The following is an 8,983-nucleotide window of genomic DNA, read 5'->3' on the forward strand; positions in this document are numbered from 1 at the left end:
TTCAGCTTGCAAAAATATGCACAGAAGGTTTGTAAAGCTGGTACAAATGTGTCCAACACTTCTAGCCGATATCTCATCCCAAAGTTGATGAGCTAAATCTGATATAGCTTCTTTAAACTGCCATGCATGACCTCACGTAATTGGTCCATGGGGAAACACGATGGAATCCTTACTCGAGCTGGACTCATTGTGGGATGTGGTCGCATCACCATGGCATACATTCAACAAAAGATAGTCCATGGAGGACTTCCCGCATAACACAGTCCTTGGCGGACTTCCCTTTTCTGGCAACCTTATTGCTAATAAACACTTAGAAATAAAATCTAGAGAATCGTCTCCCTTTTTCATAACCAATGTTGGCTTATTCATCACCTCTAGTGGACTATTAATTGCGAATACTTATTCACAAATACTCTGAAGGAAATACCCCTTTTCCCAGACATATCCACACATAAGACAATTTTACATATTCCTCCTACCTTCGTATATTGGCCGGACCCCTTATCCGCATACTTTCTAGCTGGAAACACAAAACTATACACACTTTTCATGCCCTTTTTAACTCAAATTCAAGCAGTTTTGGTAAAATTCTTGTCAAAAAATATATAATTATTATAAAATAATTATTTTGTGCTTAAATTATTAACATGTTTAATTTTAATTAATTTTATAATTAATTTTGATTCATTATGATTATTTTCGATAGATTTGCAGAAAGGGCGAAAAATGACTCGGCGGACACTATTAGAAGCACAAAATCAAGAAGCAATTTTGAAGCATCAAGGTGAACTAATTTTTCAGCCTAAGGGGGTCCAAATTATGTGTATTAATTCATAATATAATTAATTTTCATTTTAATTTTAATCCAATCTAATTTGGGTTAAATAAATTATTATTAATTAATTTTGAAAAAAGGCCCAATTGAGCTGAATCGAGAAAATCGATCCAACCGAGCACTGGGCAGCCCAAAACTGTCCCACATGCTGACCCAATCAGCTTGTTTGGCTGATTATTTGGCTTGCAAAATGGCCCTTAAAGACTCCTTCAAATTGAATTCAAACCTCTCCACTATTTATGCCTTTCTATATTTGCCCCTACCTTAAAATAGCAAGTTTGAAACCTTCAAACTTGCCACATGTGTGGCCGGCCCGGGGGGACTCTATGGCTATTATTTTTTCTAATTTTAGCAGTCATCTCAACCTATAAATACTGCCCTTTTCTGCTCACTTCAAACACATCTCAACCCATTCATTTCTTCACTTCTCTCTCACTTTTCTCTCTTCATTCCCTTCCATTGTTCATCATCTTCTTCCTCTATTCCTTTGCCGATTTCTCCTCTTGAAAAAGAGTCCTTCAAACACCATTTGGAGTAGCATTCAAATGTTTTTGGAAGCCTCAGTTCAATAAGAACAAGTAGAGAAAGAGGAGCGGAGCAAACTAGTCAAGCTTTAGAGAAGCACCAAAATTGATTCTTGTTCCTTATCCTTTTAATTTTATTGTTGTTGTTATGAGCATGTCTATGAATATTTGTGATGTTGATATTTTTAATTTAATTAATATGGCTTAAATTTAATTCGTGTTAGGTTGATTGCATTTCATCTACTTAAGTTATTAAAATTGTGTTTGTGTTGTTATAGGCCTCGGTAAGATGTTTGATTAAGTAAAACCATGAATATGTTATTCTTGCATTACAATTGTAAGGTAACTAATGAGTTAATTATTTAAATGGATTGAAATATTAATTAATTGACACAATACTTAATCAGTTCATGTTTAATCATCTAAGGTAGCTGAGGGTTAAATTAGCAACGATATCTAACGATACATTAGCCTTGCATAACTTGCAAGATTATTGTGATTAAACTGTTTCAAGGTAGAAATACATTGTTACCTCACATAATCCTTTATGTGCTTATGAGATTGAATTAATTGTTTGAATTGGCATAGAGATATGTACAAGAGATTATTTTAATTTCATAAGTATGTATGTGGATTAACACATTTGCTTATTAAAATTTGTTTAATCGGTTAAATTGACATAGAGATATAGTCAAGAGATAAATGGATTTTGGTAGGTAAGTATGTTCATAAGTTAGCAAATTACTGAGTTGCCTTGAATTTATTCGTAACAACATGAACATGAGTTTAACAATTCTAAGTTAAGAAATGTAATTAATCTAGCACAATTATGTCATCTTGATAAAAATAATCATTTGAAATCGTACATTGGAACTTTTTGTTTTATTTTTATTTATTTCACTTCGTTAATATCTTAGTTTTTAATCACCTCCTAAAATCAAAATATTTTTCTTCACCAAAGTGTTTTTAATTGCATTCATAAATAATTCATTTCACAGTCCTAGTGGGTACGATAACTCGACATTTACTTGTCACTTTATTACTTGTTACGATTGTGTACACTTGCACATTTTCGTCGTTCCAAGTTTTTGGCGCTGTTGTCGGGGACTGTTTTAAAAAGTCGTTAATTGTGAATTTTTTATTTTTGCATTTTGGTTTATTTTTCTATTCAATTTTTAAATTAATTAATTTTCCTGTGTGTATTTCAGGTGTTTATGAGTATTGACCGAATCATCGATTAACTCTCCGTAGACCCTGAAAATGAAAGAACTTTTCGACAACGAAGAAGACAAGCAAGTCAGAGATGGACCAAAGAGATGAACTTCGAAAATTTAAATCAAGGAAATAGAGCAAACCCTACTCAAAATCCTATCCTTATTTTGATGATAGGGATAGAGCTCTAAGACAATATGTCGTGTCAGTGTTTCATGATCTTAATCCTAGTATTAGAAGAACTGAAATCGAGGCACGACAATTTGAGCTGAAGCCAGTCATGTTCCAGATGCTTCAGACAGTGGGCCAATTCAATGGAATGCCTACCAGAGATCCTCACCTGCACTTAAGAATGTTCATGGAGGTGAGTGATTCTTTCAAGTTAGCTGGAGTACCTGAAGATGCACTACGATTGAAGCTATTCCCATATTTGCTAAGGGACAAAGCTCAAGCCTGGTTGAATTCATTGCCAAAAAATTCCATTTCCACATGGCAAGAGTTAGCAGAAAGATTCCTCATGAAGTATTTCCCGCCTAGAAAGAATGCAAAGTTGAGGAATGAGATCACTGCTTCCCAACAAATTGATGATGAGTCTATGTACGAGGCATGGGAAATGTGCAAAGAATTATTATAGAAGTGCCCTCATCACGGAACCCACATTGCATCCAACTTGAGACATTTTATAATGGTCTCAATGCTCAACGAGGATGGTAGTGGATGCGTCTACTAACAGTGTTCTCCTTTCTATGTCTTACAATAAGGCTTATAAAATCATCAAGAGGATTGCTAGTAACAATTATCAATGGCCAACCAATCGAGCAGCGTCAAGAAGACGAGTCGCTGGAATACATGAAGTAGACGCTCTAACTTCACTCACATCTAAGGCATCTTCAATATCCTCAATGCTTCAAAATTTTACTACTAATGGGTTTAATAGTTTTGCAGCACAACCACCGAATCAATTTGAAAATATAGCCTATGTCTATTGTGGGGAAGGACATCTGTTCAAAGAATGTCCATCAAACCAAGAATCCATTTATTACATGGGTAACCAGAACCAAAACTGAGGAAGGCAAGGACTACAACCCAATTCCTATAACCCATCATGGCGAAACCACCTTAATTTCTCTTGGAGTAACCAAGGGGTTGGACCCAGTAACACATACGCCCAACCTAGACCGACCCAACCACCTATTTTTACCCAACAAGTTTAGAATCAACCTAAAGTTGAACCATCCAATGGGTTAGAAAATTTGTTGAAGGCATACATATCCAAGAATGATGCGTAAGTCCAAAGCCAAGCAGCTACATTGAAAAACCTAGAAAACCAAATGGGCCAGCTTGCAATTGAACTCAGAAACCGACCACAAGGTTCTTTACCTAGTGATACGAGAATCTAGGGAAGGATCATTGTAAAACGTTGTCATTGAGGAGAGGAAAGACATTAGAGGCCAACAAATTTGAAGTTGAAAAGGAGCCAGCTGATGCTCAAGACTCAGAGGAAGTTCAACCGAGTGTTGAAATTTTATTTTCACCAGAACCTGAATCTGAAAAATCTGAAAAGGTAACTTCTGAACCAACTAATTTTGATAAACTAACAACTTCGTTAGATGCAGAATTGCCACAGAAGACAAATCAACCAATTCCAGTAAAGAAGCCTTTACCACCCTACCCTCAAAGACTTTAGAAGTAGAAGCAGGAAGTTCAATTCAAGAAGTTCCTAGACGTACTCAAGCAACTTCATATCAACATCCTGTTGGTTGAAACACTTGAACAACTACCGAAGTATGTCAAGTTCATGAAGGATATCCTGTTAGAAAAATGAAGACTTGGAGAATTTGAGACGGTAGCCCTGGCAAAGGAATGCAATGCATATCTTCAAGACAAACTACCCCCAAAGTTGAAGGATCCTGGGTATTTTACCATTCCTTGCAACATTGGAGCAACATATTGTGGTAAGACACTAAGTGATTTATATGTGAGTATCAACTTGATGCCCATGTCATTATTTAGGAAGTTGGGGATAGGTGAAGTTAGACTTACTACTGTTACACTTCAATTAGCAGATCGATCCTTATGACATCCAGAAGGAAAAATCGAGGACGAATTGGTACGCGTAGAAAAATTTATTTTTCCTGCTGACTTTGTTATTCTAGATTTTGAAGCAGACAAAGAAGTGTCAATCATCCAAGAAAGGCCTTTCTTAGTAACTTGAAGGACCCTTATTGATATGCATAAGGGCAAGCTTACTATGCGTGTTCAGGACCAGATAACATTTAATGTTTTTAAGTCTATGCAATTTCTTGACATAATTGATGATTGTTCTACAATGTCTGATTTAAGGGAATTAATCATGGAAAAGGAACTCAACTATGTTGAGGACCCATTGGAACAAATTTTGACATCAGACCCTCTAAGTGATGAAGAGGAGGATGAATACTTAGCTTTAATAGAAGCTAATCAAAGGGGATTCAATCCGCAATCCCTTTTTGGATCTTTAGAGTTAAAGAATAGAGATTATACCGAACCAAAAGGGTTAATCGAGGAGCCACCTAAATTAGAATTGAAGGTACTTCCTTCACATTTAAAATATGTTTATTTAGGTAACACTTCTACTTTGCTTGTGATTGTTTTAGCATAATTAATCGTTCAAAAATAAGAGAAACTCATCTTAGTATTGAAACAATTCAAGAAGGCTATCGCATGGACCATAGCCAATATTTGCAGTATTAGTCCATCTGTATGCATGTACAAGGTCATCCTAGAAGATGGTCAAAAAAGGACGATTGATGGACAACGAAGACTAAACCCCATCATGAAGGACGTGGTGTGACACATAAACAAAGACTGAACCCCATCATGAGGAACAAATTTTTTCCTCCATCTACTACACAAGTCGGACTTTGACAAGAGCTCAACTGAATTATACGGTAACAGAGAAAGAGTTACTTGCTGTTGTGTTTCCTTTTGACAAGTTTCGATCTTATCTTGTAAGTACCAAAATGACTGTCTATACGGACGATTTAGCAATTAAGTATTTACTTGCCAAGAAAGATGCTAAGCTGAGACTAATCTAACGGGTATTTCTACTTCAAGATTTCGATCTAGAAATTTAAGATAGAAAGGGAGTAGAAAACCAAGAAGCAAACCACTTGTCCAGGTTGGAGCCACAAGAAGGGAATTCTCCACTTATACCCATTCAGGAGACATTTCTAGATGAACACATATTGAAGGTAAATCATGTCCATAATACCCCTTGGTTTCCTGATATTCTAACTATTTAGCTTGTGGTTTGATGTCGATTAATAAGACGTATCATCAAAAGAAAATGTTTCTTCACGATGTGAAGTACTATTTCTGGGAAGAACCATACTTGTTTAAAAAGTGTGTAGATCAAACGATTAAGAGATGCGTGGCAGAAGATAAAGTACATAAGATTCTATATCATTGCCACTCAACTTCGAGTGGAGGACACTTCAGAGGTACACGTACTGCAGCCAAAGTATTGCAAGCTAGATTCTTTTGGCCAACACTATTCAAAGATGCATATGCTTACGTAAAGAGTTGTGATTGATGTTAAAGGGTTGGAAATGTCACTAATAGAAATGAGATGCCCTAAACAAACATCACTGAGGTAGAATTATTCGATGTTTAGGGTATAGAATTTCTCAATCCTTTCCCTCCATGTTTTGGTCACAAGTACATATTGGTAGCAGTAGATTACGTGTCTAAATGGGTTGAGGCAAAGGCATATCCGACGAATGATGCTAAGGTTGTGATGAAATTTTGGCTGAAACATGTGTTCACAAGGTTTGGAACCCTGAGAGCTATCATCAGTGATGAAGGATCCAATTTTGTGAACAAATGGTTGAAATTGTTACTCGACAAACATGGAGTGAAGCACAAGGTTGCCACAGCTTACCATCTGCAGACGAATGAGTAAGCTGAACTGGTAAACAAAGAGATCAAAGGCATACTAAAGAAAATAGTTTCCCTGAACCGACGAGATTGGTCCAAAAGATTGGACGATGCTTTACGGGCCTACAGGACAGCATGCAAGACACCTTAAGGGATGTCACCATATAGGTTGGTCTTTGGGAAAGCCTGTCATCTGCCCTTGGAGTTAGAGTACAAAGCTTACTAGGCTCTCCAACAACTCAACTTGGATCTAAAGCTTGCTAAAGAGAAACGGATGCTCCAACTCAACGAGTTAGAAGAATTCTGAATGTTCTCATACGAGAATGCCAAATTACTCAAGGAAGGACTTAAGAGATGGTATGACAAGCACATTCGAGTTCAAGAATTCTAATTAAGTTAGCAAGTCTTGTTATTCAATTCCAAATTAAGGTTCTTAATAGGTAAGTTAAAATCACATTGGTTCGGTCCATTTACAATTCACCGTGTTTATCCATACAGAGTTGTCGAACATCAAAGTAAGGGAGGTAATTTTCGAATTAATGCTCATCGGTTAAACCATTGCTAAGGGATAAAATTAAACGGGATCAAATCTCCCTCATTTTATTAGATATTTAAGTTTTCTTGTTTTTCCTTTTAAATAAATGATTTAAAGTATATTTAAATTCAGCCTAGGAGATTAGAACTTAAGCGTGACCGCTTGTAACCCCCCCAGTCTTTCCTGGGAATTGATTTTAACATAATCTTCGGAGAAATTATTCCCTAAATGACAAAATAAATTTTTAGTTTTTCAAATAAAAGGGTTAATTTTGATCCAAGTTTTAATTGCAACTCAATTTCAAATATTCTTTAAGTTTAGGTACTTAATTGAATTATTTTCAAATTTTGGTTGCTCTTTTTGTAAATACTAAAAATTAGATGTCTCTTTTTGGAAGTATTTTCAAAAGGGAATCTAGAATAAAGGTTTCTAATTTAATTTAATAAATAAGATAATAATCATTAATATATAATTATATCTATAATAATATATATTAATTATTATCAACTTTGCATGGAATTAGGATTAGATTAAATTTGATCAAATTTATTTAATAAGCATTTATTTTAACAAATTAATAGCAAATAATAATTTAATATGCATTATATTAATTATTAATTGTTGTTAACTTTAGAATTAGAACTTAGAATATCTTAATTATTAATTTTTTCTAAAAATTCTAATTAAACTCCTACTCACTTCACTATAAATTTCACCCACCTTTTCCATTTTTTTCCACTCATCCCTCCATCAATCCTAGCATCCGAAACCCACCAAGTACCAAATCACCTTGTGCCGAACTCTCTGTCGCAACACCACCTAGCCCACATCTCACCCTCATGCCTAGCAGTAGCCCCATTTGGCTAGCAGCCTACGCACACACTAGTAGCTCACGCCACTTCTACTGCTCGCGTAGACCTACTCTCACGCACCCGCTTGTGCGCGCCAACACACCAGCCCTATTGTTCGCCCGACAGTGCCACCTGCTATCCGCGTATCTACTCACACCGTGCCTTGCTACTCACACCAACACCCTTGACTATCGTACCACACCATTAAGGCACCCTACAACCATCCTTAAACTGACCACTTTTGCTTTATATTTATTTTCTTTGAGTTCTTAAATTCTATAAAAAGGTGGTCAAACAAATTTTTCTCCTAAATTTCAATTTTATTTAATTATTTAATTTTTCAAATTATTGAATTATTAATATTTTATACTAATTAAATTTTTGAGAAAATATTTATTCTATCTTATGATCAACTAAATCATGCCCTCAAAAGACCTCGTGCCTCTGCTCAAATTGACGAATCACAAAAGAAATTCCACTATGAAGAAGCCAAAGCAAGATACGAAAGCATTTTCAAGAATCAACAGATACACCCAGAAAAAGGCTTTATGCTGAAAGAAAGCAACTATATCGATTTCGTGGCGAGCATTCGACAAATTACTAAAGCTCTCTATTGGGAGTTATTTTGTGAGAAAAATACCTAGTACAGATGAGGAGTTAGTTCATGAATTTTACGCAAATTTGACCTCAAGTGAATTGACAGAAGTTTCTGTTCGCGGAATCAAGGTACCAATAACCTCAAACGCTATTAATGAATTCTTTGAATTACCTGATTTCGAAGACGACGAATATTCTTCCTTGATGAGCAATATTGAGTTTGAAAATCTACAAGAAATTCTCGAGGAACTTACAGTTCGAGGTTCTAAGTGGATTGTGTTAAAGCAAGGAATTCACACTTGTTGCAGAGACTATTTGGCATCACTAGTGAAGACAAGTTATAACCAAGGCACAATAACAGATTAGGACCTCTACCGAATAGCCGGAGACTCTGTTCTACAGCAACTAGTTGAAGAAAGTGAGGATCCTGAAGAAGAAGAAGAAAAAGAAGAAAAAGAAGAAGAAGAAGACCCCATAGAGATCGAACCGATACAGTCAGCTGAAATCCCTG

The 8,983-nt window shown here is 35.8% G+C and overlaps 1 non-coding gene across 1 annotated transcript; it reads right to left on the reverse strand.

Moving 5' to 3' along the window:
* Nucleotides 1-3,118: 3,118 nt before the first annotated feature.
* Nucleotides 3,119-3,225, reverse strand: LOC121215170 (small nucleolar RNA R71). Its single transcript, XR_005910899.1, has one exon. It is a non-coding gene; the product is annotated as a small nucleolar RNA R71 (small nucleolar RNA).
* Nucleotides 3,226-8,983: the final 5,758 nt, after the last annotated feature.

This window comes from Gossypium hirsutum, chromosome D02 (assembly GCF_007990345.1).
Source record: "Gossypium hirsutum isolate 1008001.06 chromosome D02, Gossypium_hirsutum_v2.1, whole genome shotgun sequence".
In the NCBI taxonomy this organism is placed as follows: Eukaryota; Viridiplantae; Streptophyta; class Magnoliopsida; order Malvales; family Malvaceae; genus Gossypium; species Gossypium hirsutum.